Raw genomic sequence first — 23102 nt, 5'->3', positions numbered from 1 at the left:
ATATTCACACAATGGAATACTACGCATCGATAAAGAACAGTGAGGAATCTGTGAAACATTTCATAACTTGGAGGAACCTGGAAGGCATTATACTGAATGAAATTAGTCAGAGGCAAAAGGGCAAATCTTGTATAAGACCAGTATTATAAGATCTTGAGAAATAGTATAAACTGAGATGAACACATGCTTTTGTGGTTATGGGGGGGGGAAGGAGGGAAGGTGGGAGAGGGTTTTTTACTGATTAGTTAGTAGATAAGAGCTACTTTAGGTGAAGGGAAGGACAGTACTCAATACATGGAATGTCAGCTCAACTGGACTGGACCAAAAGCAAAGAAGTTTCCAGGATAAAATGAATGCTTCAAAGGTCAGCGGAGCAAGGGCGGGGGTTTGGGGACCATGGTTTAAGGGGACCTCTAAGTCAACTGGCAAAATAAATCTATTATGAAAACATTCTGCATCCCACTTTGAAATGTGGCGTCTGGGGCCTTAAATGCTAACAAGCGGCCCATCTAAGATGCATCAATTGGTCTCAACCCACCTGGAGCAAAGGAGAATGAGGAACACCAAGGTCACATGACAACTATGAGCCCAAGAGACAGAAAGGGCCACATGAACCAGAGACTTACATCATCCTGAGACCAGAAGAACAAGATGGTGCCCGGCCACAATCGATGACTGTCCTAACAGGGAGCACAACAGAGAACCCCTGAGGGAGCAGGAGATCAGTGGGATGCAGACCCCAAATTCTCATAAAAAGACCATACTTAATGGTCTGACTGAGACTAGAGGAATCCTGGCCGTCATGGTCCCCAAACCTTCTGTTGGCACAGGACAGGAACCATTCCCGAAGACAACTCATCAGACATGGAAGGGACTGGACAGTGGGTAGGAGAGAGATGCTGATGAAGAGTGAGCTATTTGTATCGGGTGGACACTTGAGACTGTGTTGGCATCTCTTGTCTGGAGGGGGGATGGGAGGAGAGAGGGAGTTGGAAGCTGGCAAAATTGTCATGGAAGGAGAGACTGGAAGGGCTGACTCATTGGGGGAGAGCAAGTGGTGGTATGGAGTAAGGTGTATATAAACTTATATGTGACACACTGACTTGATTTGTAAACGTTCACTTGAAGCTCAATAAACGTTAAAAAAAAAAAAAACTACAAAGATTTCATCTCACTCCAACAAGGCTGGCATTAATCCAAAAAACACAAAAAATAAATGTTGGAGAGAATGTGGAGAGACTGGAACACTTCTACACTGCTGGTAGGAAGGTAAAATGGTACAACCGCTTTGGAAATCAATTTGGCACTTTTTCAAAAGCTAGAAAAAGAACTACCATATGATCCAGCAATCCCATTCCTCGGAATGTATCCTAGAGAAATAAGAGCCTTTACACGAACAGATATATGCACACCCATGTTTACTACACCAGTTTACAATAGCAAAAAGATGGAAGCAACCAAGGTGCCCATAAATGGATGAATAGATAAATAAATTATGGTATATTCATACAATGGAATGCTACACATGGATAAAGAACAGTGAGAAATCTGTGAAACATTTCATAACATGGAGGAACTGGAAGGCATTATGCTGAGTGAAATTAGGCAGTTTCAAAAGGACAAATAGTACATAAGACCACTGTTATGAGAACTTGAGAAATAGTTTAAACTGAGAAGAAAACATTCTTTTGTGGTTACAAGAGGGGGGAGGTGGGTAGAAGAGGGGTATTCACTAATTATTTAGTAGATATGAACTACTTTAGGTGAAGGAAAAGACAACATACAATACAGCAGAGGTCACTACACCTGGACTAAACCAAAAACAAACAAGTTTCCTGAATAAAATGAATGCTTGGAAGGCCAGCGTAGCAGGGGCAGGGGTTTGGGGACCATGGTTTCAGGAGACATCTACGTCAATTGGCATAATAAAATCTATCAAGAAAACATTCTGCATCCTACTTTGAAGAGTGGCGTCTGGGGTCTTAAACGCTAGCAAGCAGCCATCTAAGATGCATCAATGAGTCTCAACCCACCTGGATCAAAGTGGAATGAAGAACAACAAGGACACAAGGTAATTATGAGCCCAAGAGACAGAAAGGGCTACATGAACCAGAGACTACATCAGCCTGAGACCAGAAGAACTAGATGGTACTGGCTACAACCGATGACTGCCCTGACAGGGAACACAACAGAGAACCTCTGACGGAGTAGGAGACCAGTGGGGTGCAGACGCCAAATTCTCATAAAAAGACCAGACTTAATGGTCTGACTGAGATTAGAAGGGTCCTGGTGGTCATGGCCCCCAGACCTTCTGTAGGCCCAGGACAGGAACCATTCCCAAAGCCAACTCTTCAGACATGGATTGGACTGGACAACGGGTTGGAGACGGATGCTGGTGAGGAGTGAGCTTCTTGGCATCTCCTGCCTGAAGGGGAGATGAGAGGGTAGAGGGGGTTAGAAGCTGGTGAAATGGACATGAAAAGAGAGAGTGGAGGGAGGGAGAGGGCTGTCTCATTAGGCGCAGAGTAATTGGGAGTATGTAGCAAGGTGTATGTAAGTTTTTGTGTGAGAGACTGACTTGATTTGTAAACTTTCACTTAAAGCACAATAAAAATTATATATATATAAAAAAGAGGCAATGTTAACAAGCTGTTGTGACTACTGCTATGTAGTACTAGCAGGGTTTTTTTCCCTAACAGCTTTTACATGTACAATTCATTTATACTGATTACATCCAACATGTTGTACAACCATTACCACCATCCTTTTCCAAATTATTCCACCACCATTAACAGAAACTCAGTGGCTCCTAAGCACTGACTTCCCCCTTTCTCCTCCCTCCCACCCCTGCCAACCACTAATAACCTCTGGTCTCTATACAAATCTGCCTATTTCATGTAAGAGGGATCATACAGTATCTTTCTGTGACTGACTTATTTGCGCAGCATGATGTTTTCCAGGTTCATCCACGTCAGAGCATGAATCAGGATTTCACTTCTTTTGATGGCTGAGTAATAGCCCATTCTTATGTATATTCCACATTTTCTTTATCCATTCACCTCTTGATGGACATTTCCCTTATTTTTACCTTCTGGTTATTGTGAGTTGTGCTGCAATGAACACTGGTATACAGGTTGCTGTTTGCATCCCTGCTGTCAATACTTTGGGCCATACACTTAGGATTGGAACCTCCTGGTTCACATGATAGTTCTATGTTTAACTTTTTTGAGGAACCACCAAACTGTTTTCCACAGCGACTGTGGCATTTTGCATTCCCACCAGCAATGAGCGAGGGTTCCAATTTCTCCACATCCTTGCAAACACCTCTGATTTTCCTCTTTTTTTTTATTAGAGCCATTCTAGAGGGGGTGAGGTGATATGGCATTATGGTTTTCATTTGCATCTCCCTAATGACTAATAATGTTGAGCTAGCACCAGCAGAATTTTAGGATTCGTCATCAGTAGTAAAAACAAGCTCATCAGTTCATTTGAAGAGAGACAGAAATAAACCTCGAATAAGCTGAGCACAGAATACGAACTGCAAGAGGAAGCAGGTGGCTGGGGTACTGGAACCAAAGGCAGTGTCCTCTCCCTGGGTCAGGGTCAAAGCTGAGGGCCTCATTATACACTGTAACCTCCCCATCACTGGCGACAGCACCCATCTCCCTCAAACATCATGTCTACAAAATTCAACCCAACGGACGGCCATCTAGTTATTTCCAAAGAGAGAATGGATGACTGAATGAACCCTGGCTGGTAAGGTCAGTAAAACCAATGTTCAAGCTTTGGGTTGTGAACACAATCTCAACAGGACAGAATTTAGGAAAATCCACACTTATTAGGAAGTTTCAAGTTTTAGAAGAAACTGATTTCAGAATAACTTTGATCTGCCTTCTGTGCCAGCCCTGAAGGATAGTGACTAACTAACCAACAGTATTTTTACTAATACTCTCACCCCTTCCTTCAGGGCATGTAATTACTGGATATTGTTCAGGTTTAAAAGTCACATGTGTATTTCCAGAATCCCAGCCGTGTGTATAGAGTAGCTTTACACACAAAGAATTAGGAGTTATGAAGTTATTGGGCATTTTGATTGAATCATGATTTCAACTTCAGATGCGACTAACCAATTTACACAAAGTGCTTTCAAAACTTGTATTATGACGCTTAATTGTTAGGTTACATCCCGCCTTCTCCCCCACTACACACACACACACACACACACAAAACCAGCAAAGTGACCACAACTATCCCTCAGTCCCCACAACACCCATTATTCCAACCTTATAGAAACAACATCCATTATTCCAACCTTTCACAACTATTTTCTTTGAGCTTCTCTTTGACTGAGATCTTCCAAAGCCTTTCAAGATCTTCTAGACTAGAGGCTCCACACTGCTGGTTTGCCAGCTCCATTATTTCATCTCCTCCAGGAATTCCCAGAGACAGCAGTGCCACCTGCTGGTAGGGAGGGCACAATCTGCTTTCTGGAAGCCTATGGGTGACAGGAATGACAGCCTAGATTTCTGTCTTTGTGAGCCTTTCTTTTCTAGGCCACATTATAAGCATAAGCTACCACCTGAGATGTGTAACCTCCACAGGAGCCTCCATTGTGACCCGCAGGTCGTCTGGAAGCCACGTAAAGCAAAGCCAGGCTGGCCAACAATGAGGCACTTCTGCCTGGAAATGCCTCCTCAATGTTCCAAATGCAAGAGCCTCACTGAATTCAACATTTCCTGGCTCTGTTTCCCCCACTGCTTCAGTATCAGATAATAGCACTCCCGGCCCCCACCTGAGGCTCTGCTATCTAGCTCTATCTCACATCCTAAGGAAGGTGCTCAGACCCCTCTCAATGTGAAGGCTCTTACCTGTACACAGTGTGACACAGTTCCTTCTCAAGGGACACTAATGCTTAGGCATGCAGGTCGGACTCTAATCTCTTTCATTCGCTCTCCATCCTCCCCACGTCTAACCCAAGGGACAGAAAGGACAGAAAGGAAATGATTTTGTTGTTGTTTTGAAAGTAACACAAGTGAGCTTTCATTGATTCAGAGAGTAAACCCTTGTGCTATAGGTCACTGATACATGTCGTGTCCCTCAAGATGCACTCAGCCTGCAGATCTTCCTGGTTTCCCTTCCTGAACCTGATTAGTCTTTTTCAACCTTTCCACAGCCCCTTCCACAGGCTGAACGGAAGAACTGCACGCCCTCTGTGTAGTTCTCACAGGCAGTTCCCAGTTACAAACGTCGTACTAACGTGCAATCTATAGTTATAAACCAATCCCCGTAAAGCATATTTATTTAAAAAATTTGAGGTATATACAATGGTTCGTAATAATAAACTGGCACTACTTCAGGAAGCACATTAAAACACTGTTATTATTACCGTATTATCATGTTAGAGATACTTTAGTGTAGCTGGAAATGATTCTTTATGTATAGAAAAGGAACACTACATGCTGAGAGAAACATTTGATTAACTGACATTAGATACAACCCGTGCCTAACTGTTCCGACTTAGGTACAAATTCAGCTCAAAGACAGATTTAGGAACAGAACTCATTCGTAATCCACGGATGCCCTGCTTGACAAAAATGACATTTTTTTTTTCTTTAGACCTAAAAGCATATACTTTTTGTAGTTATACCACCTCTCTCAACCTTCAGAATTCCTTCCCCCAGCATCACTAATACCAATTTAAAAATTTTAGGCAAAATTTTAAGTTATTCCCGATAATTAGCTTTGTGTTCCAAACTATTAGCCGACAACCTATATTTCACTTCACTAGGGACAGCTCTTATGTTCCCAGCAAGCTTGGGCTTCGCAGCAACTTCCTTTACTTTCATTCACCTCAGAATTCTCACCTCCCTAACAAATGTAGGTGCTCCCTCTTCAATTGTTTTTTAACTTGCCAAGCTAATTGATTTCCCATCCAGTATAGACATTTTGCCACGATGCAGGGGCAGATTAATCAGTAAGCAAGGTACTCACGGGATTACAGTAAGCAAGGTGTGCAACAGGCTTAATTGTGTTCACTTCCTAATCAGTAGTGTACAATTTCACGGGGGTTTTATCACATCTTTGATGTGGTGAAAACCAGGCAGAGTTTTGACTATAAACTAGTACGTGGGCACAAGTAAACCCATGTGTACCTTGCTCATTGGATAATCCATCTCTAGAGTACGTCTTACTTGTCTGAAAATCGTACTATTTCCTAAAGAAACAAATCTGTAGGGAGAAGAGGAAAAAAAAGGGCTTTGAAGAGGTATCAGGATGTCTCCAAGGAATCAGGTAAATAAAGATCTTTGTCAATCTTATGCCAGAATAAGTTCTAAGTGGATTACACTGAAACTCCAGAATACAGTAAAATTAATACCAGTTAACCACTGGAAAGCTGAAGGGACTTTTGATATTTCACTATAAGGATGCTATTGCAGGTCTGGGGAAATGGAGGAGAGAGGTAGGGGATACCTTGCAGTTTTAATCTGCTCTTAAACTCCTGCACACACCTCCCCTTTTCAAACCATGGTTTACAAGAGATATTCCCTCCCACACATCCCTCTTCTGTCAGCCAAATGGTCTTCTTCAAACACACACTTTTCAAAGAACTGAAGAAGTCTGAAGAGGCTTAATTTAGACGCTGCCTTCCTCTCACTACAGCCTAGTAACATGCAGAAAATAACTAATTTCCCTCTTGAACAGCCCCAGAAAAGCCTCAGTTTACAGCAACTCCCCACCCACTCCCCCCCAACAACAAAAAAATCTGTCTTCTTGAACAAGAATCTCAGTGTGCTCATCTGGTCTGCAGTTCACTGCACGCATTTCCTTCCTCACAATTTACCAGTCATCAGTTAAGAGTCTCATTTAGACCTGCTCCGCCAGTGCCCAACTGCTTAGAACAGTTTTTGCCCTTTAACCAATCTCTGGGTTCCTTCAGCCCACTCAGAGCGCCCAGCTGTGGTGAATCTGGGCTGAGGACTCGCCTGCAGGTCCAGCGGGCAGAGAAGCTTCTCTGGGCAGCACTTGGGCTCAGTCCCCCGGTCACGCCGCCCCCACCCCGCCTGCACCGGGGCAGAGAGCACTTCTGCACAGCTGCGCTTGCAATTCAGCTTCGCTCACAGCCACGGGATTAGTGCGCATCCCAAGGCTTCAGAGGTTCGAGTCCCAAGGCCTTGGCTACTTTAATGTGACCCTGCATTTTTTTCCTTCATTTTCTCGCTGTATTAAAACTACTTGCTGATGGGCCGCAGCCCAGATCTAGCATCTAGATCGCCCCCACCTCACCACTAGCACTCTTTACCTGCCAGCATCCCTCTGGGTGGGAAACAAAGGCAGAGGCAAGGCTGCCAGATGGGCAGCTCCCTCCAGGGGCCCCATCTCCACGGTGGGGAGGATGTAGAGGTGTGTAAGAAGTTACAAGAGGGAAACCAAGGCACCAAGAGGTGTAGCTGAGCCTGGGTCTGCGACTACCTCAGAAGCAGGGCTCCCTGGCGGGGGTGAACCCCAGACTACCCCCATCCCGCCCCTCCCCGCCTATCCTGCTCACCCGAAACAGGTGAAGGTGGGATAGGAGGACCTGGTGCTCTATAGTGCTTTGATGTTTAGCAGGAGCAGGATCGGTATCAGCAAATGGTCTGGGGAGCCATTTCTGGAGGTGGCCCAGGATTGAAATCTACCCCTCCAGCTCCCTGTCCATCTGATGTTGGTGACGGAACACAGGGTGCACTATGGAGCTCCAGTGTTAGTGTAGGGGTGGGATCGATATCAGCAGGTGGTCCAGGAGCTGGTTCTGAAAACGACTCATGTGGTCCCTGTCCCCAGGAGACATGAAGATCGATAAAAGAATGGAAACAAATACATGCAAAGAAAAGAGTATATTTTATAAAGAAGATAATGTAGGGTGCTGTGAGATAAGACTGGGGCATGCTCCAAAAGGCCTCATTCCGGTGACATTTTTGTGTGACCAGAATGACAGGAGGGACCAGCCCTGCTCTTGTGTGCCAGGGAGACGACACAGCTGGTACAGAGACTGGGAGGCAGATGTGAGTTTTTCCAAAGAGGGAGTTGAAATGCAGCCACTATGGCTAGAGGGAACTGAGGAGGAGAGGAGGCAGGGAGGAGGAGAACAGGTCCAGGACCCATGACCTGGTAGGCCGGAGGAGTTATCTCCTGCTCTGTGATAACAACACCCCCAAAACTAATGACTCACGACACAACACAGCACACAGTCTCTGTGGGCCAGAAATGCAGGCATGGCTTACCTGGTGACTGCCCCAAGTTCTCAGGACCCTGTGGTTGTGGGCTCAATTGAGTCTTGACCGGGGAGGATCTGCTCCCTACTTACTTCCATGTTATGAGCAGGACTCTGTAAGCTGTTGGTCTGGGGGGCCTCACTTCCTCTCTGTCTGTTGATCAAGACCCTCCAATCAGGTCTTTGTCACATGAGTCTCTCCATGGGCAGGTCATACGTCACAGCTCCTTCCTGGGAGGAGAGAGAGAAATAAATGACAGAGAGATGACTGAGAAACAGAGAATAAAAGAGGGCCAAGAAACATTGCCTCAAATGGGGTCATTATAACTTGAAATCGACTCAGTGGCACCTAACAACAACACTCTTGAGAAACAAGTCCCTGAGTCCAATCCAAAGTGAGGGGACGTGGTCACACAGGATGTGGAGACCAGGAGTTAGGATTGTTGGGAGCTGCTGTACAGGTTGCCCACCCCCTAGTCTGAGATGAAACACTGGGTCAGATTGTATATAATGGGAGTTACTGGAAGGTTTTACGCAGAGGGTGATGATATCTGACATTCATTTAGTTCCAACCTCATCCTAGTGCAGACTGGGAAATGAGACTGAGAGTGGAAGCGACTTTCCCAAGTTCACAGCACCTGAGCCCAGCCCTGTTTGGAGATGTACTCCCTGGTGCTTCCCGCCCCTGCTTGAAATTCTTCCAACTCTGAGTTTGTTCATTAGCTACATGGACAGATTACCCAATAGGCAACATAAGCACGGTGAACACCACATCTCTGATGTAGCAAAACCCACGTGAAATTATTCACTACAGGTTAGTAAGTAAGCACAAGTAGACCTGTGTTTACCTTGCTTTCACGGTCACCTGCCCCCATCAGAGAATGTATACTTGAAAAGAGGCTTTGATTCTGTAGGAAGGTGCTCTGGGGTTGGGAGAGATAGATGCCAGCCACACCTAGATGCAGAGTACTAGATGTGGTGAAAAAATATGAAAAGGTGAAAATGTTCACTACAGATGATCTGGTAAGCAGGTAAGCCCTATGCTTACCTTGCCTATTAGATAATCCACCCCTGGTTACCTTCAGGTAATGGCAGCCCACGGGTTCTGTAGGTGTTATCTCACATACACCTGATGAGGTGTCTAGGAAGAAGACACTAGAATGTTCCCTACTGTCTGGGTAGGAGGACTGGGGAGGCTCTGAGAAGCACAAAGACTTGTCCAGGGTCACAAACTGATTGAGAGGGATGAGCTTTGTCTGAACCCAGCTCTGTATGCTCAGAGCTGGGGTCCTGGCTACACCCAAGCCTTCCACAAGCTCTGGGGGTGGGGGGAGGGCTGTGTTGGTGTCACTGTGTACAGTTATGGAGATGGCATGGGGACAGGCGAGCATTCTGCAGTGCAGAGGGGATTTGGGGGAAGTCTTAACTGACATCAGGCCCAAGTCAGGAGTCCAGGACATGACCTCACTTCCTTGATGACAGAGTACACAGAACTTGGAACCCTGGTAACCAGCCCCCTACCCAGCTCACTTGAGTGGAGACACTCAAGCTAGGAACATGTTTTCTTGTTGTCTCCCATCTTCCCTTGTAGCAAAGCTTGAGAGACGCAGGAGTTCGACACTTTCACCAAGGCTGAGACATGGTCTCATACCCCCCCAACGGAAGTTCAAGCCATTCACCAAAAACAATCCAAAGGTAACACAAGGTGGCCCAGGGCTGCCAATCCAGGCCAGACCACCACTGCGATCCCACCTGGGCAGCCCCACACCCCTACCCAAGGTCATATCATCCCCCTGGCCATGCCCGCCCTTGTCCTCATGGGGTCCCTGGTAACGGGGGCCTGGAGGAAATGTGGACAGAACTGATGAGGCAGAAAATTCTTGGATGGGGCAGGGTCCATTTGGGACAGGGGTCGGTAGGAGTCAGGGAAGGAGGCGCAATGTGATCTGGGGAGGTTTGGGGGGGGGAGGGGTGATAATGAGGAATGTGAAAATGGTGCTGCTGCTTCAGGACTAGCACACATTGAGGGCAAGGTGAAGCTCCACCCCCACGGCCTCTCACTATACTGGGTTCATGGGGCTGAGTCTGACCATGGCTTGGTCTAGTCCATCAGGTTGGGTGCCTTGGAGACCAGAGGCTGGGGTGGCAAATGTGGAGGCCTCTTTCACTTCCCTGCCCTGACTCCCCTGATCACACAGAACGCTGGGATTTAAGTTTACCCAGGGGTTCCAGCTGAAACCAGGTCTTAGGGAGGGATTGTCAGGATCACAGGCTGAGTCAGCACTCTCACTTGGGCCTTCTCTGAGATCCAGCTCACCCTGAGTGGGGCAGTCAACGTGCAGCCCTAGCTGCAGGCATTGCCTGGGCCACTGCTGACCCTGTGCCAGCCCAGCTTCTGCCAGATCCTGCTGCAATAGGCAGAGGTTGATTTTTCTATCCGCGGACTTGGTCAGGGCTGGATGGTGCTGCTCACAGTCCAACCCACCCAGCATGGGGGAACTGGGAGCTCCTCGGAACCACAAAGGCTTGAGGGGCAGAAAGGGAAGGAGGTGGCTCAGAGGGGCTCTTGATGCCTCCCTGGACGCTGCCGGCACTGTCTCTGCAGAACTGTCCGCAGGAGATCCCCAAGGAGAAGGAGAATGGCATCGTCTACTCGGTCTACCCCAAGGATGGGGCCAGGAAGGGCTGGCACAGGCGCTGGGTGAGTGCAGTGGGAAGGGATTGCCGCTCCCAGTCAGGAATCTGAGATGACCAGAGAGGGCAAAGGGCCCAAACACCACCCTGTAGACCTCAAGTCCCTCTCAGGACTTTTCCTCTCAAGGGTCCCAGTCCCCTCCCTAAGGAATCAACCCCCCCCCACCACTGCCCTCCCTGCCCTGGCCAGCTAAAAAGTCACTCTTCCCATATTTGTAGGAATATGAGAAACGAGCTTTTCACACAGTCTTCACTTCACATAAGCCCATACATCTTTGCGTGTTGCTGCTGTTTTAGTGTTTAACTTTCAACCCCAGGGCCCCAACAGCAGCTGGCTGGACTGTCCTTCTACACCTTCTCCCAGCTTCATACATCATCACACTTAACAGGCTTCTTTTACCCTAAAGGGTGGGGATCAGTGTATGACTCACCTTTTTCTATAACCTCCAATCTTGGGGAATACATCACGTGACCCCTTCAGGTCAGGGGCTGTATCCTGACTCCATACAGAATGTTCCAGAAGGGAGGCCTGTCCCCACAGTGACCGAGCCTGTGGTTGCTGCTGGCCCTGGACTCATTCCTTCTGCTGCCCTTTCAGCAAAGCTGCAGGAACGCTTACATGTGTTCTCATACTCTGTCCCACCCAGGACAGATTCCCAGGAGTGGCATGCCGGGGGGAAGGATGTACACGTTTCAAGTTAGGATCATTAGAGCCAGACTCCTGCTCAAAATAGCAGTCACAGTTCCGGGGCCCAGCAGTTTGTGATGCTGGCTGCGTCTCTGCACTGAGCCTGGTCCAGATGTTATGGCTCTTTTCCGTTTTGCCAATCTGCTGTCAGGGTGGCCAACAGAGCTGCTGGGTGGCTCTCAGGCACCTGTTGGCCCTGAGAAGCTGAGCCACCTCTCAGGCCTTTACCAACCATTCACATTTGTCCTCCCTGAGCCATCTGGTAAGGTCCTCGGTTCTGTAGGGGTCTTTCTCCCACCCCAGGATCTCCAGGCTCTCACACTTGGCTGGATCTGGGTGCTCCACAGCTTCAGGTTCTCAAAATCCCCTTTAATGTGCGGAAAGAAAAATCTGTGTCTTCCTTATCTCATGGGTGTGTCTGCTCTGTGCACTGTCTTCAGCCGGGAGGAAGTGAGCTTGCACCAGACCTTCCCCTCTGAGTCAGAACAGAGCAGGCCTCACCTAGCACAGAGGGAACATCACGGAGCCCTAGTATCAGACAGTTCTGGGCTCTGACCAGGTGACTTCAAGCAGACAACAGATATCACCAAGCCTCTGTTTTCACATCTCTGGAATGGGGTGTTTTGTGAGGACTCCCTGGGATACTGCTCTTCCTTCAGGGAGATAGCATGGTTACTTCGTTAACGAAATCACTTCAGGTCCCTAATGTTTGTAATCAGCCCCCACCTCCAAGCCTGCTTGGAAAGCCAAGTCCTGTTTCCTACTCAAGGCACTCGTGTCCCACCTTCTACCACAGGTCACTGAGGGAGATGGAGTACCTGGTCTGAGCTCCGGGCCTCCAACCCTCCTGGTGGTTCACGTGGCTGACTCTGACAGTATGTTCCTCCTCTGTCCCACTCCAGTGTGTCTGTGGTTCTGAGGAGGACCTGGAGGAGGCCTGGGTGATGAAAACCTTCAAGGCAGGCTCACTGGATAAGCTGGTGGAGCTCCTGGTGCCCGCCTACCTAAAGGGTGACATCTCCTACATCAAAATCTTTCTGGGAGCCTACAGAACCTACGCCACCACCCAGCAAGTCCTAGACCAGCTGCTCCAAAGGTGAGCCCTTCACAGCCTAATGGGGATTCTACCCCCTACCAGTTCTGCATCTGGAGAATGTCGCATCACCACAAAGAGCCTCAGTTTTCTCCCCTGAAAAGTAGGGTGGTAAAGGTCCAATCAGCTAGAATTACTGTCAGGTCCACATGGGATAAGCCACAGGAAGTACGTACCTGGAGCAGAGCTCTATGGCAAACGGTGTTGGAGGGGCTGGGATATTCACATTTATTATTTTCCTCTCGCCCATGAAGCAGCTGTCTTCCTCAACCCTCACTGACTACGTGACCTTGAGCAAACCTACTTCCCATTTGTAAAGGGAAGCTGGAGATTCCATTTAGTGGGTCCTTGTCCTTGGTATACTCAGAACAGGGGTACCTGGAGGCTGGTAGAGGGGCCCCAGGACTCTCAGACGCCTGGGAAGGTGCTGGTTGGGTTCACTCATTCAACAATCATCCATGAAGCAAGCCCCTACTCTTACAGACACTGTTCTAGGTATTTAGCATTGTTCAGTGAACAAAGCAGATAGGAGGCCCTGCCCCCCTACGACTCCGTTCTGTTCTGACAGTCAGACAGGAACACTAGACATCTTAAGCAAGTGGTGTCCACAGTTCATTACATGTGACACCCTCGTACCACCTCTAGGTATGGATGTAACCACCCCTATTCTGCTGAGTACGGTGAACCCCAGGAGCAGCTGAAAGAGTGAGTGGACTTTGTGTGGAGAAGGAGGGACTCCTATCTCTACAAAACGGTGGAGGTTTTAGGGAGCCTGTGTCTGGATTGGGGTTGGCAGACCTTGGGCCCCATACATCTAGACTCCACTAGAGGGATGAGTTTAGGCGCATCCCTGCAGGATGTAAGCAGTCACAGAGAGCTGGGAGTGGATCCTTGGTGTCATGGGGAGTAGAGGGGAGGCTAGGGGCTCAGAGAGGGCCCTGAGAGAATCCATCCTCCCACAATTCCCTCATATCACTGCTTCCTCCCTCCTCTATTTGGGGCCCAAAACAGGAGGTGGTGGGGGGGGGTGCGGGAATGGAGAAAATTGCTCCTAAATCCCAATCCCCGGTTGCGGGTACTCAGCTGCATGTGGGGCCCCTGTCCCAGGGGAGAACAGTGTCCATGGGAGAAGAGATGCTCACACACGTGCAGAGAACCAGACAGCAAGCTGGTTCACACGCTCCAGAGGAGGGGCCCTATGGCCTGGGCACCTGGGTCAGGGGATGGACTCTGTGTGTCGCCCAGCATCAGATAATCCTGGAGCACTACTGTCTGCCAGGCTGTGAGGTGAACATGCAGACACGCATCCCTGTGCCCTTAGAGGATTACTGTTCAGTGGGGAGAGCGCCAGGGACAGAAAAGGATGTAATTCAGACTCCCTAGGAGGGAGAGTTCATCAGACCATTGATGGGAGCTCCTTGGGACAAGCCTCTGTGCTAGCCTCCTGTCAGTGACCAGGCCTGCCACTGTCAGGGCAGCCGCAGGGCCTGTGCAGGGTGATGCTGACCTTTGGAAAGTCAGGGACAGAAACAGGGACTGGCCCCTTGCAGGGGTTTCCTGGGAAAGCAGTGTGGCGGGAAAAGCCAGGCCTCTGACCCTGCTCATCACCACCCACCCCCCAGAGCCATCTCTTATATCCTGGACACATGGCTGAAGGAATACGTGGAGGATTTCAATCAGCCCCCGGACTTCCCCTGTCTAAAGCTCGTGGTGGAGTATGTGCAGGTGAACATGCCAGGCTCACATCTGGAGCGCGGGGCCCAACTTCTCTTGGCACACCTGGATCAAATGGAGGTCACTGAGGCAGAGCCAGAGGGTGAGGAACACTGGGGATGGCTGCATGTGAGCTTGTGAGGAGGATATGGGAAGACCCCCAGAGTTTGGGTTTGAGCCAGAGCTCAGAGTAACTTCAGGACCTCCTCTGGTGGACTACAGTCTGGGAAGACTTCCTGGGGTGGAAATCTTGGGAATGGGCTTCTCTTCGTGGCAGTGGGTGTTTTCCATCATTGGCAAGGCATGAGGAAAGGCAGCCATGTTGGTGAACCTTTCTCCTCTTGCAGCTCCAGAGCCGGGGCCAGCGCCAATTGTCAAAGGGGCTCGAGAGCTAACTTTGCCCCAAGAACCAGCTCCTGGACAATTTCCTGGGGTACATTTTGCTCCTGTAGCAGCACCAAAGAGCCGTAGTGCACCACCCATTATGTCATCGGCTCCAGCACTGGCACCACATGGAGAGCTGGCAGGAGGGGCGGACCCCTCTCCTGGGCCACCTCCAGAACTGGCTCCTGGACCACCGGCTGATGTCAATTCTGATCCTGTTGGTGCTCCAACACCGGAGCTGCAGAGAGCACCAGCTATTCCATCACCAGCTCCTTCACTTCCACCACACCCAGAGCTGCCTGAAGGGTGGGATTCTCATCCTGGGCTACCTCCAGAACCGGCCCCTGTACCACCTGGTGAGGTTGATCCTGCTCCTGCACCAAAACCAGAGCTCCACAGAGCACCACTGATTCCATCACCAGCTCCTGCAGTGGACCCTGACGAAGAGCCAGCTGGAGGCTCAGATTCGTATCCTGGGCCACCTCCAGAACCGGTTCCTGGACCACCGGCTATCGTCCATCCTGCTCCTGCTCCTCTTCCAACACTGGAGCTTGACGTAGCCCAGGTCTTTCCACAGCTGCATCACCAGCATCAGGTGGAGAGTCAGATGGAGAGGTGCATACCCATTCTGAGCCACCTCCAGAACCGGATTCTGGACCACCAGCTGACGGCGATCCAGCTCCTGCTCCAACATAGGACGTCGACAGAGCAACAGCTATTCTGTCACGAGCTTCAGCTCTGGCAGCACATGGATAGGCCGCTGGAGATTCTGATTCTTAACCGGGGCCACCGCATGAGCCGGGTCCTGGACCATGTGGTGAGGTCGATCTTGATCCTATACCAACACCGAAGCTCAATAGAGCACCACCTATCCCATCACCAGATGGACAGCACGCAGCAGAGCTGGATTTTTACCGTGGGCAACTTCCAGAACACACTCAAGGACTACTTCTTGAGTCAGATCCCACTCTTGCAGGAACACTGGAGCTGGGTACGACAACAGGTCCTCTGTCACCAAGTTCAGCACTGGCACCTGACAGAGAACCTGCTGAAAGAACGGATTCTCACCCTGGGTCAAGACCATAAGGAGCTCCTGGACCGCCTGCTGAGGTCCATCATGCACCTGGGCTAACACTGGAGCTCCACAGAGCACCATCACCAGCTCCAACACTGGCAGAAAATGGAGAGCCAGCTGGGAGATCAGATTCTTATCCTGGGCTACATCCAGAGCTGGCTCCTGGACCACTGGCTCATGTCAATCCTACTCCTGTTCCTCTACCAACACCAGAGCTCACTGTACCCCAAAGCCCTCCATCTCGATCTCTGGCCCGGGCACCAGGAGAAGAGCCTGATGGAGGGCTCGATTCCCATCCTGGGCCACCTACAGAAATGGTTCCTCAACCACCTGCTCCTACACCAACACCGGAAGTCCTTAGAGCACCAGGTATTTCATCACCAGTTCCAGTGATGGCACTAGACAAAGAGTCAGCTGGAGGGGTGGATTTCCATCCTGGGCCACCTCCAGCTGGCTCACGGACAAACAGCTGATATCGATCCTCCTGCTACTCCTTCAACACTGGAGCCCCACAGGCTAATAAATCCTTCACCTCTAGCTCTGCCTCGGGCACCAGAGGCAGAGCCAGTTGCCCTACCTCCTCCACAGCAGCTCCTCATTCACAGCCAGGGAACATCAGCCTCAGAACCAGACATTTTCTTCTTCTCACCTCAGTGGGTACCTTTTTTGCTTTTGTTCTAGTATTTTTCCAGCTCAATTTATACTTTATAGCTTATACTATATTAATTGGTAGAGTTCTTCTTAAATAAACTTTTGTTTTGATATCTTTAAAATGTGCCATACACTGCTTTACCTAGTTTCATAATCCTATTCAACCATCACCAGCATCTACTTCAGAACACTTTCATCACCACTATGATGGTTCATGTTATGTGTCAACTTGTGTAGGCCATTACTCTCAGGGATATGGCAGAAGTTATGTAATCATCCTCCATTTTGTGATCTGATGTGAGCAGCCAATGAGTTGGAAGAGAATTTTCCTTGGGGATGTGGCCTGAAAATTAATATATCTTCTGGGGTATGCATCTGGCCAATGCCTTTTTCTCTCTCCCTGTTTTAAAGGGCCACCAGAAGCAGTTTGCCTTCAGCTGGTAAGGCCAGCAATACACCTTCACTAGTTTTTCTCGGGGCAATATCAACTCTCAAGCCCTATGTGATAATTCAGTCCACAGGGAACTTGATCACTTTTCCCTTCCAAAAGACGTCATACTGGTCCATTACATTAATGGCATTATGCTGACAACCTCGTAAGAAAGAAGTATCAATACTCTAAACTTATTGATAAGACCTTTGCATGCTAGAGGGTGGAAAATTATTGCGACAAAAATTCAGGTGCCTACATCTTAGTGAAATTTCTAGGGCTCCAGTGGAGTGGGGCATGTTGAGATATTCCTTGTGAAGTGGAAGGTAAGCTGATATATCTTGCCCTTCCGACAACCAAAAAAGAGGCACAACATTTGTTCGGCCTCTTTGGATTCTGGAGGCATCACATCCCTCATTTGGGTGTGCTATTCCAGCCTACTTATCACATGACTTGAAAAGCTGCTAGTTTTGAGCAGGGCCCACAACAAGAGAAAGCTTTGGAACAGGTTCAGGCTGATGTCCAAGCTGCTCTGCCACGTGGGCCACATGATCTGGCAGAACCAACAGTTCTGGAAGTGTCTGTGGCAGATAGAGATGCTCTTTGGAGTCTCTGGCATGCCCCTATTGGTGCATCACAGTGCAGATCCTTAGGATTTTGGAGCAAAGCCCTGCCATCCTCCGTGTTTAATTACTCTCCTTTTGAGAAACAGGTTTTGGCTTGTTACAGAGCCTTAGTAGAGACTGATCACTTAACCGTGGAACACCAAGTCACCACGCGCCTTAGCTGCCCATCATGAACTGCATGTTGTCTGACAAACAGAGCCATAAACCTGGATGTGCTCAGCAGCACTCCATCATTAAATGCAAGTGGTATCTATCATACCACGCCTGAGCAGGACCTGAAGGCTCAAGTAAGTCACATGAGGAAACGTCCCAAATGCCCATGGTCTCCACTCCTGTTACATTACCTGCCCTTTCCTCGTCTTCATCTATGGCCTCATGATCAGTTGACTGAGGAAGAGAAAACTGGTGTCTGGTTTACAGATGTTTTTCTGCATGATATGCAGGCACCATCTGAACGTGGAAAGTGGCAGCAAAGCACTACAGCCCCTTTCTGGGAACTCCCTGAAGGACAGTGGTGAGGGGATAGCCTCTCAATAGGCAGAACTTCAATCAGTGCACATGAGTTTTCACTTTACTTGCAAGGATAAATGGCCAGATATGCAATAGTACACTGAGTCGTGGGTTGTGGCCAATTTTTTGACTGGATAGCCAGGGACTTGGAAGGAACATGATTGGAAATTTGGAGCTAAGGAAGTACGAAAAAGTGGCATGTGACAGAGCTCTCTGAACAGGCCAAAGAAGTGAAGATATTTATATCTTGTGTGAATGCTCTGACATAGGGAGCATTCTCTAAAGAAGCAAAACCAGTAAAATGTATAAAGATACATAGAGAGAGAGAGATTTATATCAAGAAAATGGCTCACATGGTTTTACAGGCCATAACATCCCAAGTCTGTGGGTCAGGATAGAGGCCTCTCCTGATCCCTGTAGCCTCAGGTGCTGGTGAACCCAATATCAGCAGGCTGGAGAACACAGGTGTTGCTCACAGGCTGTGAAGATCAACCAATCCCAACATCGGCAGGCAAGACTGTAGGTAAACAGTCAGCTGAAGTCCCGAGCAAGCAAAAGCCCCAGAGCCCTGCCAGAATGTCTGCACACATTGGATGCAGACCACACACCCAAGGAAACTCCCCTTCAAGCAACTGGCTATTCACAGCATATTGCACCATTGGGGTGATCACATATCAAATCTCAACAGAGAAGTGACCACAACATGACTGCCCAAACTCTGAGAATCATGGCACCGCCAAGTTGACACACAATCTTAACTATCACAGTTCACCCCTTATCAATTCGGCACCTGTAAACATGTCCTTCAACCATACATAATCTCTGAATAAAGACAATTACAACGTCATTCTTGTGCCTAACATGACACAACGAACACACATACAACCAAAACTGCACTAGCTCTGTTTACATCTTATATTTTATATAAATGGAGAAAACAAAAATACTTGATGCACACATACAAAGCAGAAATACTCTTAACTGTTACAGCCCTCATTTCTGCAACTGATCACGTGGCCATAACTACTATTTGGAACTACCTCCTTCCACCACCCATCCCATATTCCCTGTCCTCAGCAAGCACCTCAGCTGGTCGTGGCTCTCTGCCTGGTGGGGTGACCCAAACTGTCATTCCTAAAGGGTCTGGGCCATTAGTAGTCATTTCAGAACGGAGTTGCTGTAATTTTCCACTGACTTTAATCACGGGGCACGTGTGATGGTTAAGAATGTGTCAACTTGGCTAGGCTATGATTCTCAATGTTTTGGCAGTTGTCTGATGTTGTGATCACTTCCCTGTTGAAATTTCGTATGTGATCACCCCCATAATGGAATCTTCTGAGTAGTATCAGTGCAGGTAGAGCCTGTGGTGGCTCACTTCCCCCTCAGCCTTTATCTTTTTGCCCTCTACTACCTACTTCCTTTTTGCTCATCTTGCCAAGGTTCGTGGCTTGTTCTGGATCCTGTACCTGTCTCTTGTTCCTCTGACCTCCAGTTCTTGGGTCTGGAGCTAGAAGCTTACCTACTGATCTTGGGATTCACCATCATTCACAGCCTGTGAGCAAGAGCCTTGCTCTCCAGCCTGCTAATCTTGGGTTTGCCAGCCCCTGTGGCTACATGAATCAGGAGAAGCCTCTATCCTGATCCACAGACTTGCAGCTCTACAATCATGTAAGCTGTTTCCCACATGTAAATCTCTCTTTATATATATTTATACACTATTCTAGTTTTTCTTCTCTAGAGAACCCAGCCTAAGACATTTGGTACTGAGAGTGGTTCTAGAGAAACAAAATTGTAAGGATGAGTTTTCTAAATTAGCTCTCAAGTCTGCTCAGAGTCAAAGATGTTGATGACTCTGCTTTCATTAGTAAAGAGGGCACTGCTAATCCACGGCATGAGGTGGCAATTCAAATATGCAAATTATCACCACCAAAGATTAGGTATTGGAAAAAGGTGAGGCTTGGAGTGATTGCATATATGATACCTTTCAACAATTTTCTCATAATGAGATGTTTAAGGAAGCTGGTTGGCTGGTCCTAGTTTCACTAGACGAACTGGTGAAAGAAAGACGTTCGCTCAGGGCTTCGGTGTCAACGCTCAAGTGCAGCATAAACAACCTCAAAGTTTCTACTTCTGCTTTGAAAGAAAGCCTTATTTCTTGTAGCAACACTGCTGATATTGCCAAAAACCAAAAAAGAGTCTTATTGTAAGAGTGGCTGAATTACAACACCACTTCAATTGCCAGCCTCAAGAGGTATCTGAAGTTCAAGTGAGGGCATTCATTGGGAAGAAATGAGATCCTGAAACTTGGGATGGGGACATACGGGCAGATAATTAGAAAGTTGGAGACACTGAGCCCCTAAATTTCATTTAATCACACCTTCCTATAGAACCACTTCCATCTGAAGAGATGACGTCATGTGTGTCTGCTACACCACTCTGCCCAGTAAAACCATTATCCTCTCCTCTTCCATCTAATGAGATTAGCCCTAGCCCAGGTGCCTCTAAAGAGCCCTTGCCTAAGTCATTGCCTGGGGCATCATCTGAGGCAGGTGCTTTATAACACAATACTGAATGTTCTCAAAACAATTCCACACTACTGATTCTGGCTCCTAGACCTATAACTAGATTTAAGTCCCAGAGAGCCCCAAAAAGGTGAAGTACAAACTGTGACCCAGGAGGAGGTACGCTACACTCCAACAGAACTGCTTGACTTTTCTAATATGTACAAATAGGAACCAGGGCAATAGGTGTGGGAATGGTTATTAAGGGTGCAGGATAATGCTGCAAGGAACATAATGATGGATCAGTCTGAGTTTACTGATATGGGTCCGCTAAGCACACATTCTCCATTCAGTGTTTTAGCTTGAGAAGACAGGAAAAGATCTAATAGTTCCTTTGGTTGGGTTGCTGAAGCATGCATTACGCAGTGGCCTGCACTAAATCAAGCTGAAGTACCAGACCTTCCTTGGTATACTGTACAAGAAGGTATTCAAAGGCTTAGGGAAATTGGCATACTAAGGTGGATTTATCAGGTTAAACCTACACACCCACTCATGGATGCCCAGAGAACACACTTTTACCACAACTATGAGGAACAAATTTGTGAAGGGAAATCCAGCATCCTTGAAGACTGCTGTGATTGCTATTTTATGTAAGTCAGATTTGACAGTGGGAACTGCCCTAACTGAATTAAGACAGCTAAACACAATGGGGCTGACTGGACCCTGTAATAGTGGGAGCCAAGTGGTTGCACTGAATTGACAAAGTGGACAAAGACAAGGTGGGTGTGGTTACAGTAACAGACAGCAGAATCAAAGCAGTAATCAGGATAGTCTGACTCATATACACTTACGACTACTAACTCATGGTGTCCCTAGGAGTGAAAGAGATAGGCAATCTACTAAATATATACTTGATCTGTACAAACGGATGAATTCTAGGTCAGGTGAACAGCAGCCTAACTCAAATTGCACTCAGTCAACTCCCACGCTTGAGCCAATTTGAATATCCACAATCCCTTCAATGAAGGGAAGGCCAGGTCCCCATGAGGAAAGACTGCCAAAAATTTATACTGTTAATCTCTCTCCTAGCCTTCCCCAAAGGAATCGACAACCTTTTATGAGAGTGACTTTTCACTGGAGAAAAGAAAATAATCAGACTTTTTGGGGAATACTAGATACTAGCTCTGATCTGACACTGATTTCAGGAGACCCAAAACAGCATTGTAGCCCATCAGTCAGGGTGGGAACATACAGAGGTCAGTTTATTAATGGAGTGTTGGCTCATGTTTGTTTCACGGTAGGTCCACTGGGTCCCCAAATCTCCCCATAGTGATTTTCCCAGTTCCAGAAGACAGTATTGGAATAGATATACTCTACAGCCTGCAGAAGTCCCACACTGAATCCCCAGCAAATGAAGAAAGGGGTATTTTGGTAAGAAAAGCCAAGTGGAAGCCATTACGACTACCCCTACCTAGGAAAATAGTAAACCAAAAGCAATACTGCATTCCGGGAGGAAATGCAGACATTACTGCCACCATCAAGGACTTGAAGGATGCAGGGGTGGTGAGTCTCACCACATCCCCCATTCAACTCGCCTATCTGGCCTGTGCAAAAAACAGATGGCTCTTGGAGAATGACAGTAGATTATCAAAAACCTAACCAGGTTGTGACTCCAATTGCAGATGCTGTTCCAGATGTAGTTTCATTGCTTGAGCAAATTAATACTTGTCCTGGTAACTCGTGTGCAGCTATTGACCTGGCTAATGCCTTTTTTTCCATGCCTGTTTGGAAGGACCATCAGAAGTTTGCTTCCAGCTGGCAAGGCCAGCAGTGCACCCTCAGTTGCCTGCCTCCGCGCTCCATGACTTTTCTAGCCCTGTGTCATAATTTAGTCCACAGGGACCTTGCTTGCCTTGCCCTCTGGAAAGATGTCACACTGGTCCACTAAATGGATGATATTATGCTGGTTGCACCTAGTAAGGAAGAAGTATCAATGACTTTGGACTTATTAGTAAAACATTTGGCTGCTAGAGGGTGGTAAACTAATCCCATAAAAATTCAGGCACCTACTATCTAAATGAAATTTTTAGGGGTCCAGCAGTATGGGGCCCGTTGAGATATTTCTTCTAAAGTGAAGGGTAAGTTATTGCATCTGGTCGCTCCCACAATTAAAAAGGAGGCACAATGCCTAGTGTATCTCTTTGGAACTTGGAAACAACATATCTATCATTTAGGCATGCTACTCCAGCCTATTTATCAAGTGACTGGAAAAGCTGCTAGTTTTGAATGGGGCCCAAAACAAGAGAAGGCTCTGCAACAGGTTCAGGCTGCTGTGCAAGCCGCTCTGCCACTTGGACCGTATGATCCAGCTCATGCAATGGTGCTTCAACTGTCAGTGGCAAACAGAGATTCTGTTTGGAGTCTTTAGCAAGCCCCTACTGGTGAACCACCACACAGGCCCTCAGGATTTGGAGCAAAGCCCTGCC

At 47.9% G+C, this 23102-nt stretch overlaps 1 protein-coding gene and 1 long non-coding RNA gene across 7 annotated transcripts in view; one reads left to right on the top strand and one right to left on the bottom strand.

Moving 5' to 3' along the window:
- Nucleotides 1-23102, bottom strand: part of LOC126068361 (uncharacterized) — a 515560-nt gene that overhangs the window by 88337 nt on the left and 404121 nt on the right. For 5 of the 6 annotated variants that reach the window (XR_007515635.1, XR_007515636.1, XR_007515634.1 and 2 more), the window contains one exon: nucleotides 8345-8482. This is a non-coding gene — a long non-coding RNA (uncharacterized LOC126068361). Of the gene's footprint in view, nucleotides 1-8344; nucleotides 8483-11376; nucleotides 12839-23102 lie in introns of those variants that run through there. The other variant, XR_007515639.1, reaches the window with a different exon arrangement.
- LOC126068310 (ral guanine nucleotide dissociation stimulator-like) overlaps nucleotides 1-23102 on the top strand; it is a 1065244-nt gene that overhangs the window by 737344 nt on the left and 304798 nt on the right. The gene's annotated exons all lie outside the window — the stretch shown is intronic.

This window comes from Elephas maximus, chromosome 27, assembly GCF_024166365.1.
Source record: "Elephas maximus indicus isolate mEleMax1 chromosome 27, mEleMax1 primary haplotype, whole genome shotgun sequence".
NCBI classification, from domain to species: Eukaryota; Metazoa; Chordata; class Mammalia; order Proboscidea; family Elephantidae; genus Elephas; species Elephas maximus.
The sequence above is the reverse complement of the archived record's forward strand: the minus strand, read 5'-3'. Positions and strand labels throughout refer to the sequence as shown.